Here is a 17,151-nt window from a genome sequence, read left to right on the forward strand (position 1 = left end):
TTGTGGCTTTTTCCGGTCAGAAGTATTAATAAAAGAAATAAAATGTTAACTCCAAAGCTTTTAGATTTAAAAAAAAAAACGTTCGGATAAAAAGTCATATAAACTCATTGAAAAAGAAAGTTTTATGAATATTAGCTGCGTAGCAATAAGAAAACTGAAAGAATGATTGATATAAACAAACAGGAAAGAGTGGTTGATATAAACAAACAGGATTTGATAGTGAAAGTTAAAATTATTAATTGTTTCTTTTAAGAAATAGTTTGATTAAAAAAAATATTTTAATTAAATTTCAAGAAAGGAGAAATGCTTTAAAATGGAAACGAAACTAACCACACACCGTCACCTGTCAGACTTTAAGACTGATAACAATTAGAAAAATTCAAATGTCTTCAAAACTATTTGGATGTAAGATCTAAACATTTTAGACAATCTTCCTAATCGTATGAGTATCAAATTCTTGTATGAGTTATTCTTGTATTTTTATTAAAAAATACCCGTCGTAGATGTATAATTCTTTCGGCATTTTTTATGTGCTTCAAGCGAAGAATCTGATAGCGCAAAGTTAGGCAATGCTGTTGTGATTCTTGTATATGGTGAGTAATGGTAAAAAAACACTTTCACTTCTGTGGAGGTTGATAATAGAAGTTTTAAAATTACGTTTGAAATCGCAGTGTTAAGGCATCAGTTAGAAAAATGTCTATTTACCTATATTCATCTATGGCCACACACAAAAGTTTTCATGCTTCAACCTACAATATTTTCAGATATATGTTTCTTTTTTTTTAAATTTAGAATGGCATATTACAAATTTAGATTGAGACCTTTATTTTAGAATTGCAAATTTATTCAACGCAAAAGAAATATTATGTGCATTTTTTAATAGTTCATTATTCAATAATCAAGACTTGACAGGAATTTACAGACTGCAATTAACATTTTTTCTGCTATTTGCATGTTAAGCGGTCAACAGTTGCAAATTAGATTTCATAAAACAAGAGAAAAGAAACTGAACAAATAGGATAATAAGAAGTCTTTGCTCGCAATTGTTCATTTGATATTAAGCTTTCTTAAATTATAACGTATTTCAGTAATCAGGAAAGTTCTGGAATGCTGATGATTGATGCTATCATAATGCATTTGCACGCTTAGATCAATTTTATCAGAAGAATGAAATTGAGTGCAGGTATCGAAAATGTTCATTTTGAAAACGTCTTGCGAACACTTCAATTATCAGATTATATCACCATTTTTTGAGATTTAATAAGAGTTAAGAAATGCATTGTTTTTTTTTTTCATTCAGTCTTTTTAATAATGCATTGCGACACAGTGGAACTTCATTTAACAAGCATAATTCGTTTCCGACTCTTACTCGCAATGTGAAACACTCGTTAAGAAAAACAATTATTTTCATAAGAATCCATGAAAAATAGAAGGACGGCTTCTATTCCGAAAAAAGAAAAGCTGAAATGAATTTATAATAATGTAATTTGTTATTTGTAATGTGTGGAATTTTTTTTAAGAATAAGAAATATGTCGTACGACATTTGTTTTTGGTTACTTCTTTATGTACATATAATTCTACAATTTTAAGAAGTAACTTAGTTACAACTGCTCTCATTTGTCCTTAAATTCTAATGATTATTACAAATTATTTCCTTTGAATTTGGTTATAAAACAAAATGCTCGTCGAAACATTAAATTTTTCTTTCTTTAAGTGAAGCAAATCATATCTCTGACTCTCCGACCCTCCCGAAGACACACGGATAATAAATACTGAATGACCGGACTGTCGCAACAGCAACAGTCCGAAGGGTTATATATATATAAGTGGTTGATTCCTAAGGGCCATCACCGGCCACGGTACAACCCTTAACTAAGAAATACGCCCCGTCACCGATGGGAGAAGTCAGACCCCGAACTATTTGTGCACCCTCCAGGGTGGCAAGATCTAACCACCATTCCTTGAAGCATCTCATCCTCATTTCGAGGTGCTTCCCGGGGGGCTTAAAGTAAAGTAAAGTTAACAACATTATTCATAGATAGCTATTATTTATTTTGACATGGAATATTCGGACTATATTTGTCAGTGGAATATGAATTCATTCAAATAGAATATTGATCATAGACATATACTGGAAACTACAAAGTTGTGTAAGAAAAGGTGCAAAATGTTATGAAATCGATTAAAATGTTCAGGGAATTAAACTTAAAAAATACAAAATTTAAATTTGTATACGTACCCCGTACAAAAACATTCCTAGTGAGTAAAATGTACCCCATCCTTTAATAAGGTTATGTACAAAATTACAGAATTTTATCATAAAACTCTCAAAGATGAGGTTAAAGAAGGAGGGTTAAAAGAAAGTTGGTGAAGTGTCAATCACAAATTAAAATGCAAATGTTTACAACTTCAGTGCAGATAACGTGACGCAGGAATGCATCATAAGGAAATAAAATATGCTTCATATCTTTAGTTTTAGATACAAGTTTTAAAATCTATACTTCCTGAAAAATACTTTAAAATTTTATATCATTAATTGCAGAATATAACTTAAAAATAGCAAAGTCAATAAACTTGTAAAACTTGTAATCTTTCCTTTAAGTTATTATTTCTACAAATTTTTAATTCTTTTGAACCAATAAATAGCAAAATAGTTATTTATTTATTTAATAATTACTTACTTTGTTAATTTGTGTATGACCCCTAAGACACGAACATCCGACATGATTTTTCCTCTTTGCGAACTCATATTCAGGAATCGAAAAGTGGTTTCAGTCAGCATTTATGTAGTTTCATATATTTCAAACTTTTTGTGATAAATTGCTGAAATTTTGTACATGAAATTATTAGAAAATGGGGCATATTTTACTCACTGAGAATTTTTTTGAACGAAGTCCGTATGAAAAATTTAAATTTTGTATATTTTGAAGTTTAATCGCCTGAAAATTTTAATCGATCTCATAACATTTTACTCCTTTTTTTACGTAACTTTGTAATTTGCAGTATATATCCATGATCAATATTTAAGGAATAAAAGCAACGGTCAATGTTTTTGAAACACCCTGTGTGTGTGTGTGTGTGTGTGTGTGTGTGTGTGTGTGTGTGTGTGTGTGTGTGTGTGTGTGTGTGTGTGTGTGTGTGTGTGTGTGTGTGTGTGTGTGTGACATAAGATATTATTCAACAATCATTTCAATTTAAGGTGGTATTCAAATAAAAAATACCATAAATGTTATTCAAATTTGAATACCTTACAATGAATAACATTCTATCTCCTACATAAAAGTATTTATTTTAAGATTAGTATTTAAAATATTCCACAGGAGTCTTTTTTGAAAATTTAATTAAAACTTTCATTTTATTTTTACTGATAACCATAGAACTTTGAATAAATGCAAAAGTACTTCGGATTCTAACTGGCATTCTAAAAGTACTATATTTTGTTTTTAACCCCTCCTCTTACATTCAGGCGCTACTTTTTTTGGTTACTGATTTCTTAAGTGCATATTTTTGTGTATCATAGTGGTTATAAAGTAAATTACAAATGTAACTCGTGTCTATAAAGCCTACAATAATGTAAACATGTGTGGGTGGTTCCTTTGTGTAGTGATAATTACATTCCTTTGAAATTCTCCTGCATGATCTTCTTTACGAAAAAAAAAAGGACTTACCCAAAAGATAAAGAATTATAACTTACCAGAAAAGGGGAAGATTTTTTATACTGTTATTCTCGAGTCATTTTAAAGGAATTTACATTTTCAAAAGCAGGTTCCAAAAATTAAATAATTTCTGTTTCTTTTTTAAATACAAAGCAAATTTAGAATAATAATGATAATTTCATATAGATAGAAAGGAAAGGGATTACAACCAAACAAAACAGTCTTTTTTGTAGTATTTAATATTTTATGCGGGCGTTGATGTTCTTATTTATTCTTATTATTGGAAATCTTATTATTCATTTGGGCAAAGAAAGACTATTTTCTAGATGAATTCAAACAATCATTTCTTCCTGATTTGCAAAAAATGTTCAAAAAAATTATTATAATAAAAGAATGCAAAATAAAATTTAAAAAAATAATTGCCTTTAATTTAGACAAAAAAAATCTATTAAGCGAGATACCACCATACTTCATAAATTCTTAAAAGTGAATACTGATTAATTCTTTTTGAAATCTTACTAGTCATAGAAAACGATAACAGAGTCAAGACAAGCGAGTAAAATATATCGAAACAACACTTTTATGATTATTTTTCTCTTCTATTTAAGGATAGAAAAAGAAATTCTTAATAGAAATAGAAATTCTTAAAATAGAAATAGATAGAAATTCTTAAGACAAATTTTACAACGAAAAGTTTAGTTTAATTATATTAACATCCAGTTTTAAAGCAACACTAAGACTATTTTGGTACGGACCTCGTAATTTTGAACTGCGTTCAAATGGCGAGGACGACACCGGAGCTGGTACTACCCCTCTTCAAACTTCCACACCACACCAGCGGGAGGCCATTTGGCCCTGACGGATAAGATTTAAAGCGGTTCTATGTCTTTTTTACTATTTTATTCCTATAAATAGCCATTTTAGATTACTGATCAAATTTGTAACATCAAAGCTTATTTTATGACATTCAAGTGGCACAAAATCTCATGGTTAAATGTGAACTGGTGATTGGTTCCTTTACCAGAAATAGCGATCTAAGTAATTATGAAAATTCGTCGCTCTTAGTTACGAATTTTTATATATACAATTTCATTCGGTGATTAATTATTTGTTAATTATTAAGTGCTCACTGTGAATTGAAATTCTATCTCGATTTGGAAATAATATTCTAAACATTGTTTTTGTTGCATTTTTTTTTTCAAATTTTTTATTGGTATTTGATAAAATTAGGTAAATTAATGGCTTCTGTTTCAAATAATTTTTAAAGTTATTTTTGTGCATTGAAATATTTCTCTTGGTCTATTAGTTTATTCTAAGCAAATAACCAACTTTTGAAAATATTTGACTGAAAAAGTATGTTTATTAATAGCTGGACTTTTGTTAGTCAGCAATAACGCCATCATACAGAAAAAATGTTTATGCACACAATTGGAGGCTTATATTCAAATGAAAGTATGCTCAATTTAATCAATATAAATCTAAAAGCAAATTTGAGATGAATTAATTCATATAATAATGATGATACCGAATATAACTTTGCCAAAATTCTTAATTGCTTTTCTCTTAATACTTACATCATTTAGTCTCTCTTCACTTGTTTATTACAATCAAGAGAAAGGATATATTTAATAAAATTATAAAAAACTTGAAAGTATGACAAAAAATATAAAAAATGATTGAAAGGTATTTAATACTCTATAACATTTTTTTTTTATCAAAGAGGAAAGATAGATCTCCCTTTGATGAGTCCAAGTATTTTTTACCTATACGAAATTTAACCTATTTTTAAATTTTCTGTAAGCACAAGCTTTATTTTCTATGCAAATTTTTTGTAAGCACAAGCGATTTTTAATGGATAAAATATTCTATGGCAACTATTGTTAACTCGAAAATTGGGCTATTACTTCCTGTTATTTCATTAAAAAAATTAAAAGGCGATATCCATCTTGCTTATTAACATCTTGAAATTGTTTTTGAAAACTACATCCGGCTTATATGAATCGATTGAACATGACAGTGGACTCATCAATCTTCCTCAGTAAAATTTGGGGGGGGGCGTTTTTTTTATTATTATTAGAAATTCATTAAAATTCGCTTATCTCAATAATTTTTTCAATACGAATTTGAAAAATATGCATTCGTCTATTTACATAGAAAATGGCCAAACGATTCGAATTCACATTTCACTTATAACAGATATAAATTCATCTGGGAAATCTATATATGATGTAAAATCAGATGATAGATTTTTTAGGAAGTATTGAGTAAGTCATGCAAATTCTCGCATCTAGTATAATTGAAAAAAATTACAAATTATTTAAAACATATTTATTTTTCAAAAAATATTTATTTTCTTTGGATTTTATGTTTGTCAGACTGAAAATCAAGCTTTTTATTAATGTAATTCCCTCTTCGTTTTTCGAATAGGATAACCACGCACAACTTGTGTGTCGTGTAAATTAAGTTTGCTATCAATAGACGAAATATTTTTTTTAAACTATCTATACATTGCTCAATTATTTACAACATATGCAAATAAATAAAAACATTAATCATATTATTCACGCGGAACATATAAAAAAAATTAGAGATAAAATTTAAGTATTTGACTTGCTATGTGTTCTACTAGAATATCAAAATCATGTTTAAGAAATATCGTATATTAAAAACTTGACCCAGAAAATATAAGAAATTTTTAAGTAGCAGCTGGAATCGCTAAAGACATACGGCATCTTTTGATAGCAAAGAATAATTTGCCGTTATATATAGCTGATTTATGCTAATACTTTTCTTCAATGAAATCTTTTAGCTAATTTGGCGTACAACATTTTGATATAACAATGATGATATATGACTTCACTCGATAAACATATAGAAGAATTCCCATTTTTTTAATCCTCCCCAACACTCCTGCGACATTATCTCTATGAATACTAATTTTGCAACATCTTTGCTTCATCTCATGAATATATATATATATATATATATATATAGAGAGAGAGAGAGAGAGAGAACTACATGACAAGCTGTTTCGGCTCCTGCGGCTCTGCTCCAGTGTGATTACTCCATTCCACTAGAGTTTAAGACTGCATTATACATGATATATTCTTAAAATATTGCAATGACCAATCCCGAAATACTAATAATTTGGTTAGAGATGTTTGCTTTATAGAAAACATGCAAAGGGAAACCTATTCGCTAAGCATTACTAACACAATATGAAGGAGAATTTGGTACTTTGAAAAAGAACGGTCAAGCATATAAAATGACATAAAATGAAAATTATGTTGTCAGAATACCAAGATACCAGAATGCAATAACTTTTTTTAGCCTTTATTTTCAAAATTCCATGCTGTAAAAGAACTGAATGATAAAAAAATGGGTTACTTTAAGAATGCGAGAAAGTTCTGCTTATTCGCAAATCATTTTTTATTACTGAAAAATCACTGATAAGTATTCCGCATATCAACCATTATTATCCGTCTAGATTTCAGATATTGCGTAACAGCAATCATTTTGCTGTTGTCAAGCATCTTATTTGGATAGATTCCATCATCAGTTACAGTTTTAGAGATCATCCACTATATTTTACAATCAAAAGAAAATTCATGTATCATTTGTCAAAATGATACATGATTCATTCGTTTCTATTTTTGCCTATAAAGAAATCCTTATTTTTCGGTATGTAAAATTTTAAGAACATATTTCATATGTAAAAACTCGGATAAAAAGATTTTTAGAGAGAATGCAAATTGATGGATAGTTTTCTTCAGCTTAAAGGATTTATAAGAAATGATGCCGAAAATGAAAGTTCTTCGTGCATAAGATCCCTCTTGCTTTATGCATATCATCATTCATTTTTCTTCCAAGTCTAAAAAATGTTCCAAGACATGCCTACACACTTTTATTATCTATTATATACACAATAACCAAAATTAAATAAAATTAAATAACTCAAATTTATTCAGACAAAAGTCGAGTCATTTAAGCTATTAGAAGCTTCATGTTTCAAATTAATTTTAGCAATTTTTCAAAAATTTAGCAATTACAATTTTTTAATTAAAAGCTTTTTTTTTCATAATTTCAGTGATTAAATTAATCATCATAATTATAGTCATTGGACAATTAATCATCCTTGTTGACAGAAAAATATTAAGTAAACTCATTAGGCGCTTATTGTGGTGTTGTGTAGTTCATCAGCATTTAGATTGATTAGGCTTTTCATTACGAATTTTGTATCTGATGAAATTTAACTGAACAAGTATACAAGTAAAGTATTACAAGTATACATTGTGAAACACTATTCAAGAGAAGTTTGGGATAGAAGTAGGCCATTTATTAAGAGTTGGAGCTCTTTAATATTAAATATTACGGTTTCAGATATAAACTGGGGAATGTTTAGTCAGAACGAAAGAGAAATATTGAATTTCCCAAACTTTTGCTCATATCGTTTAATTTCTTTTTGCAAGGATATTTAAAAGATCACGTTTGCCTCTTAAGTCAGCTATCGACTTCATAGAAAGAGAGTGCACTCAAATAACGAAACGTAGGTCTCTCAGTAATCATCCGCCCCCGCTAATAATTATCAATAATTCAAGCATCTCCAACAACTGCCGAATTCAAAAATTGCGTACGCTAACTGTCCTTATCGAATGCTTTCAATTACTTTAAATCTTCCTCCATTATCGAAAACTAATGGTTTGTTTCTACGGTCGCTGGAGCTTAGTGTTAAAGTATCTCCCCCGGGAACGAAGAGTTCTGCTTAGAAACCACACTCCTGTAATGATCTATAGTGCATGCAGACACATAGCGCCATTGTGAGACATATGTCCTTCTGTATGGTGTAAAAGGTTGCAGAGAGGGGCGTCAGTTCAGGTGTCGCTCCCCTTTATATAACCGGGGTGCAGAATTGGTCCATCCAAAATAGCTTTTTTATTATTTCCCAATGGAACGTTAAGGCAATTGCATTAAATTTCGTTTTTTGCAGGAGGAATTAGGAATATTACATCATCACTAAATGCAATTTATAATTTAAAGATAAATTATCCATGAAACGATGTTTCGGTTATATATCGACAGCATGATGGTTGGGAATTGAATTCGTTAGAAAATTTATTTACATAATAATAAATGTAAGGCTATTAAAATAAAATGGCTTTAACATAATAACAATTTGACCCTATAACACTTTTTGATAAAGAAATTATGAGTATCAAGGTTTTTTTTAATAAGAGATTTAATTGAAATTAAACACAGCTATTTTTCCTGGGGAAAAGGTATATCGATGAAGTTATAAAATTATATTGATACCAAAAGTTAAAATGATATAATTCACGGGATATAAAAGCATTTTGAAAACTGTATTTACCCTAATAAAAAATTTTCAACAAATTGCAACAACATACAATTCATATCTTTTTTTGCAGAAATACATTAATTAAAGTATTTTAAGATGCAATTCATCCGTAATAGTTCAATTCCATAGATCCCACCATCTTCTTTGTGGGTGCTTACGAAATAACGAATCCAAAATCCTTATAATTTGCACAAAATATGATTTTTTTCCATATTATTTGAAAATAAGTTCCAAAAAGCAATTTTTAATGTCATTTTAAAGCAAAACAATTCCTATGAATTCGATTTACTTCCAATTTGCTTATGAAAAGGCACTATTGATATATTTTTATTATAAATTTCATTTTCTAAACTTTAAAATAATATTTATCTCTAATTCATTAGTGTTCCTTGAGTTGGTATGAGAAGAACTCATTAATTTTCAAAAATTTCTCTTTTACGTCAAAATGGAAATAATTTTTTAAATTATCATTTGATTTATAATTCTGTTGGAACAGATCAAAATTTATTTTTGTATACATGTATTTTTCAAAATATTATTCCTGGGATTGTATCCTAGTGATAACTGAATAAATATTTTTAGATGATTATTCCAGATAAAATTAGTTTTAAAATTCAAATATGAATGAAATAGAGCCAAAATATTTTGGAGTAGTTCATATTGAATATATGCCTAATTAAAATCATTCTAATTGTGGAAAACAATGATTTACATAAATATTTATTTTTAGTTGTATATTTTGTTGTTATTGCTATTGCCATTGTTGAAAGAGGACTTCAATTTGTTTCATCTCCAAATTTTAAAAAAAGTAAAGAAATATTAGACATTTTTCTAAAGTTCCCAGCATAAAATGAATTTTAGAACCTTTCAGTTTTGTTTTTAATTTCCAATTAATCTATTTAATATCTTTCAAAAAGTAGAAAATTTTTATAAAGCAAAAATAAATATTTGGGCAAATTTTTATTAAATATTCATTTTGAAATGTTGACAGCAAATAATTTTTTTAATGAATTTTTTTCACAATTCGAAATCTCTTAAAATTGTTTATTCTAAGCTATTTTTCTACAGAGTTAGTTATTTATAACATGACTGATTCCGCTGAAATACTAGATTGTATTTGTTTTGCTGTCTTAATCAGAACTTTTAGAAAGGAAGACATTTTCAGAATATATTTTCTGAATTCATTTCTTTATAAAAATTTTAAAATTTTTTAATAAATAACGGAAAATCTTCAAGTTCTCTACATTTAATTTTAAAATTTTCAGGTTATATGTTGTCCACTTTTAAACTCGTAATTGATTGGCATGTTCTTTTATATAATATTTATATTGTTGTGAGCTAAACACATATTTCTTTATATTTATATTGTACTGTATTGTTTTATGAATTTTCTTTTATTTCTGTGTTTGTCGTATGGTATCTTTTCATGCGTCACTTTGTGACACTTTAGTTAGATTTTTTTTGTAAAGCAAATTTTCAAATAAATAAATAAAGCACCAATTAATAAATATGTTTGTGTTTGAAATTTTTCATAATTCACTTAAAAGACTTTTGTTTATAAATTAAATTAAATAATTTTATATAATACAATCTGTAAATGAAAATGGAAACAAAATGTAGTGAAAAGATGTAAATACATCAAATTATACTATAGGGTAGAACAGCAGTGTAAACAAATAGCTATTGCAACCTTACAAAAAATATCCAAATGAATAAGCAACTTTCAAATGACATATTTTTTTTATAAAAGAAAGTTATAATTCATAGAAATAATAATAAAAGAAAGTTATTTAATTAAGTATTTATCAAAATAATTATTAAATATTTTGTAAAATATGTGGTTTACAATAAAAATTATTAAATCGGATAAAACGTGTAATAATTTTGTGAAAATTGAAAGAACATAACATTCTAAACTGGTAAGTGGTTGATTGTCTGAATGCTAAATTAGTGTCGTTAAAACATAAATTTCCTAATTGTTACAATTCATCGAATTTAGTTGTTCGACAGTTTCTGCGAAATTACTATTATGGAAAATGTTGTTGAAATGTAAATTATTTTAAACTATATTTAAAATTTCAGCATAATAGGATGAAGGAGGACATAGCTACCTCCACATAATCAAAAATATGTGCTAAATTCAGTAAACTGTTCAGTATGTACTGGTCCAGGAGAGGATTAACATACATTCATATATAATAATGAAAATTTGGTTAAACAGCAAACTCGTTTTTCATACTAAAAAAGTATTAATCTAAACATTCCATCTAATTTTAAAATTTCAAAATTATTTCATTTTTAGAAAACAGAAATATTAAATAATCAGTAAGACAAGAAATTAATAGATAGAATGAAAATGCGTTAACATTTTGTATCTATTGAAATTTATGAACCTTACATAAAATTATTAAAAAAGTTATTAGGCAGAATATTTTCTAAAAATGTTAGATTTAATGAAGATTGCTATTTATTTTGGTCATACATAATTATAATATAAACTGGAATAGCTGAGTTCTATTTAGTTAACAAAATTCATATTTTAGCTAATTATAACTCACAAATGAATGGCATAATATCTGGAAAGTATTTCACAGTAGATGCAAAGATGGGTTAAGGTCTTATATAAAATGAAATTCGATCAAAATTAATAAAAAAACTTATTTTTAAAAAGGCTTTTCAATAAATGGAAATAAAAGAAAGTAAAAGGGGATGGAAGAATGAAATTGAATTGCATTTATTTAAAAATAAAAGAAGATAATGTTACGAGTTACACTTAATAATTTATTTTTAACATTTTTTTTATAATTAGAGTTGAAATATAGTAGAAATAAAATTAACATAGTTACAAAAAATTATTTCTTTTGAAGTCAGTATGCAGAAATAATGCAAATAATATGCAGGAATAAATTTATCTCAAAAAAGAATAATATACTTATAGATTTGGTGTAGCAATGAAATTGATTTCATTATCGTTACATCAATGAAAGGCTTTATTGCAAATTTCGCTCTACATATTTTTCGGAATTTTCTAAAATTTTGTGCAAATACTAGACTATAATTGAATGAGTTTCCTTGAAAACAAAAATGTTTGAATTTTAATATAGTGTAAAAATCTTTCATTGCTCAATAATATTGTCGAAAAATTATTGCATAAAATTTCCAAAGCTACTTAGTTTCTCTTTATCGATTAAAATTTTAATTAATTTTTGAATCGCACCAAAATTTATATTCTCACTTTCTAACACATATTTACGGCAAATTTTGTTGCTCTGAATCCGTCGTTCTCTCCTGACGAATTTCAACATAGAACATTAGCTTTTATTAGTATGGGAGACTGCATTGAATTTAATTTCTTAGTTAAAAATTTGTATTAGATTTTTGTTAAAAAATAAGCTGAAAATTAAAATAATTATATGTATACAGTGAAAGATAAATACTGTTTTTCACTTTACTATTAGTCTATTATATATCGGATCATTTTTTCTTATCTTTTTATTGTCTACCGTCATAAATATTAATAGAAAAAGTTTATAAGTTATGATGTGACTTAATAAGACACAAAATTAAAAGACATATTTGAACAATTCCTCCTACATAATTCGAAAATAAACAATTTAACATTTTATAATTAAATTCTACTTAAATTATTGCATAATTGAGCATCATTTGCACTTCTTGTAAACAAATATTGTCATTTTTCCTGCTTAATATAAGTAATAAGGTTAAAATAAATATATATAAGCAAATGTTACAATAAATATTCATAATGTTAGAATAAATATTTATATATAATGTTATAATAAATATTTATAATATTAGAACAAATACTTATATATAATGTTACAATAAATATTTACAATGTTATGCTACAATAAATATTTATATATAAACAAATTATCACTTACCAAAATGAAAAATGTCGCCATTCAGCATTCATCTCTATAAAATGAGTGATCAGTATTGTGGTAATTAGATATTTACTTTTAGGCAAAAAATTAATTTAAATGAGCATTTTTATTAATTAAATACACAAAAAAATTTTCAACAAAAATAAATCATCAAGAAATTAAAATTTCAAAAAAAAAAAATTCTGACAACTCTTAGTTTATATAAAAGTATGTTAACAAAATATTAACAACATTTTGAAACTGTTTGATCCTAACATTAGTTACGCAACGCATTAAAACAAATCAACTAACATCAATGCCTTCTTGAAAAGCGCAGACTACCCGTTTTTAAAACTTACATCCCGAGTTCAAAGAAAATTATTTTTTGGAAACTGTGGGTCAATAGATGGCGCAACGTGCACAGAAATAAGCTTATGAGATCTCGAGACATGTTTCCTGATAGAAGTAATTCTACAAGTAATATGAGAAGCTTGCACAACGAGCGTTGTTAGCTGAAGTACTTATTTATAAGCGAAATGCTGTCAAAGAAGAAAAAAAAGAAGAGAAACGTTGTCTCTTCTGAGTAGAAAAAGGGAGTTGGTTGAGATTCTTTTTTTTTTTAAATTTATTTATTTGTTTCCGTCAACTGTAAACTATGTTGTTATTAAAACTCGAGATATTAAACGTCTGAATGAAAGGGGTAAGTAAGCGTTAAAAAGAATAAGCAAGTGTCTTGCAATTAGTTCTGATTTTCATGTATAAAAATGTTAAGTCCCCACTGATGGAACATACAGGAACCGTACAGGAATTTAGCTGTTACATATTTACACGAAAATGACTGACGCCTAAAAAGTCTTGTAAAAGTATTGTATGAAAACTAAATACTTCATAAAATATTATTACTCATTTAACACTACTTTACAAAATAATTTATTTTCAATTAATTTTCTAGATGCGGATGGAACTTAATTAACTTAATAATATTTTGTATAATATATATATGTGTGTGTGTGTGTGTGTGTGTGTGTGTGTGTGTGTGTGTGTGTGTGTGTGTGTGTTATAAATAATGTTTTAATTAAATTAAAAAATGAAATAATTTAAATATAATTAAATTAATTTTAAATAATAATACATATTTTCTGTCATGTTTAATATTTTTTTCCTTCAATCACGTGCGTATGAATTAATTCGAATCTCCATTTTCAAACAAATTATTCTACCTCCGCTATGTCAAATAAATATTAACTTTAAACTTCCCTTCTTTCTATTTCGTTTTTAATTAGAGTATATCATTTTCTAAAATACTGTTCTTCCAAATAATTTCCCATATCTCCATTTTCAAACAAATTATTCTACCTCCGCTATGTCAAATAAATATTAACTTTAAACTTCCCTTCTTTCTATTTCGTTTTTAATTAGAGTATATCACTTTCTAAAATACTGTTCTTCCAAATAATTTCCCATATCTCCATTTTCAAACAAATTATTCTACCTCCGCTATGTCAAATAAATATTAACTTTAAACTTCCCTTCTTTCTATTTCGTTTTTAATTAGAGTATATCACTTTCTAAAATACTGTTCTTCGAAATAGTTGTATACTATTTTGATATTTCATAATTTATGTATGATATTTCCTCGAAATAAATATCGAAAAAATAATGCTCATCATTAAATTTTAGGAAGTTTTTAAAAAATTAATTTCGTAATCATAAAGATAGTCTTTGTAAAATTTAAACAAGAAGTTTTTATTGCTTATTTTGTGTTCCAAGTATCTTTCAAAAATGATATTTATATTCAAAAAAGAGATTCGAAGAACAAAGAAATGTTTCATCAAATTAAAAATTATATCCTTTCTCAAAACGAATGGTATATTATTTGCTAATTATGTGTAAGTTGGTTGATAAAAAGATTTTCTAGTAATTTACGTTAATTAATAAAAATGGAAAAATATAAATGAGAATAATTTTTGAAAAGAAAAAAAAAAGAATTTTAAATGAAATTTCCTGAAAAATCATTCTTTCTACAATTTCGTTGAAAGTGTAAGTGGCGTTCGGAATATATGCTTTTTCTTCTTCCATTGTCATCAATAAGAAAGTATAAGCAAACAGGCTTCGGGCTATTTTTATTTATTCATCCTTTTATCAGAATTAGTATTAAAAGGTGATACAAACGCATTATAGTTTTATTTTCCATAAAATTGGAGCCTGAGGACTTTATTCCTGTCAATATGTCACTGATTTTCTGAGTAAAATATTTTCAAATATTTTATAATTGTTCTTTATTCGATTATCTGAGTTGAAATTATATTTAAAAAAATTCATTTGAGCATCTATGCTTAATTTAATTTAATTTTTAATCTTTTTTAGAAATTAATTAATTAAAAGTTAAATTTTAGCGTTTTTACGTAGTTTTGAACATCGATACTGAACGCAGATTTTAAACAAAGACTTTGATTATAGATTAAAAATTGATAAGTTTATTAAAAGCAGTTCTACTTCAGAAATTCTTTTATTGATATAAAAAGAAATTTTTCTCCCTTTACTTGGCCCATAAATTCGTGAAAATTGCTTTAAAAATATAGGAATTATAGGCGACTTCCGTCTCTAAGTATTTGTTTTCTGGAAGCGAATCCAATAAAAATAGTAACTAGGGAGTTAGTTTGAAGGTTATTAAAAAAAATGAATGCCCTTTAATATATTGAATGCATATAGTTATGTATTAAAATAGTTTGGCATAACAAGAATTTTTTTTAAATTTGTACCACCATGATAATCTCTATTAATATGTAGTGAATAGCTTATAAGCCAGTTAACAGCTACGCTACCCGAGAAATTGCTTTTGTATCACGGTCATGTTACTGGACTCCGAACCAAAAGGTGCCAGGTTCTATCCTCGCTCATCAAAATCCACCACAAATATAAGGCAAGATTTTCCTACGAAATTCTATTTGAGTACAAGTGAGCTCATAATTACAAAATACAATGAACTATGAATATGAATTTGGTACATAGAGCTTATAGAATAAAATTATCAAATTTTGAATTAAATTTGTCAAACAGCTGACTGTATGTTAATCTGTACTTACATATGCATATAAGTGGAATAAATCACAAACACAAGTCGCAACAGCAACACTGGCGGGAACTTGAGTCCTAAAGACCATCACCGGCCACGGTACAACTCTTCCCTAAGGAAGTACATCCCGCCATTGATGGGAGGTTCGTATACCTACAAGGGTGGCGAGAACCAACTACCATGCTGGACGCTTCTCATCCTCAATTACGATATCCATCACCCCCCTCTGCCCCGTAGAACTAATTGTTCCTATAAAATATTTGAAGCAAACAATACAAATGGATAAGAAAAGAATAGCCTACAGGAGAGAACATAGTGGTTGGAAAAAGAAATGCTATTTGCGAACCTTTCGTTGAACAAAAGATTCCATTAGGGTTAATGAAATAATTAATGAAAGCTTCTGAAAGGTAGAACAAACGCTACTGGAAAAAATTCAAATTGAAATCTCTGATGGTCTTGAAATTAGACATCTCATGAATAAAGACAGAATAAAAAGTACGAATCTCGTTTGTCACTGTTGTCTAGAATCTATAAACTGGAAATTATGTACTGTATGTATTACATTTAGGTAATAAACTCAGATTTTTTTTTGTAATATGAAAGTAAAGGCTGGTTATTTGTTCATTTATTTAAAATGTTTTCCTAAAAGTTTTTATGATCCCATAATAATACATCAGGGCATAAGTACAATGGACAATACAAAGGTTGATGGAATGCTAATATTGTGGCAGATGATGGTTAAATTAAGAGTTGTTCTATCGGCTTTTTATTGTTTATTGGCTTAAGAACCAATAAACAGTACAAAGCTAAACTTAAGATTTATTTGCAAAATAATTGTGTTAAAGAAGTTCATTCAAGAATATCAGATCAAAGAAGCTTTCAGCAAAGATAATTTTTGCTTTCATTTAATTTTTCTGATTTCTAAGTTTTAATTAAGCTATAAAAACCAACATGACCAAATTGTTGCGTAATTTTTCAATTGATTAAAATGTTTTGCAAAATTTATTAGGGGAATTTTACTTTTTAATTTTATGCCTTTGTGCTAAATGTGCTGCAGTGCTTCTACTTTAATGTACTAACGTTAATCACGCTGTCAAATCTTGCAAACCCGAGGCGATGAGTGCAAACTAACGTCATATATGTTTTCAGCTCATGCAAAAAAACAAAATCAATTT

This window comes from Argiope bruennichi, chromosome 2, assembly GCF_947563725.1.
Source record: "Argiope bruennichi chromosome 2, qqArgBrue1.1, whole genome shotgun sequence".
In the NCBI taxonomy this organism is placed as follows: domain Eukaryota; kingdom Metazoa; phylum Arthropoda; class Arachnida; order Araneae; family Araneidae; genus Argiope; species Argiope bruennichi.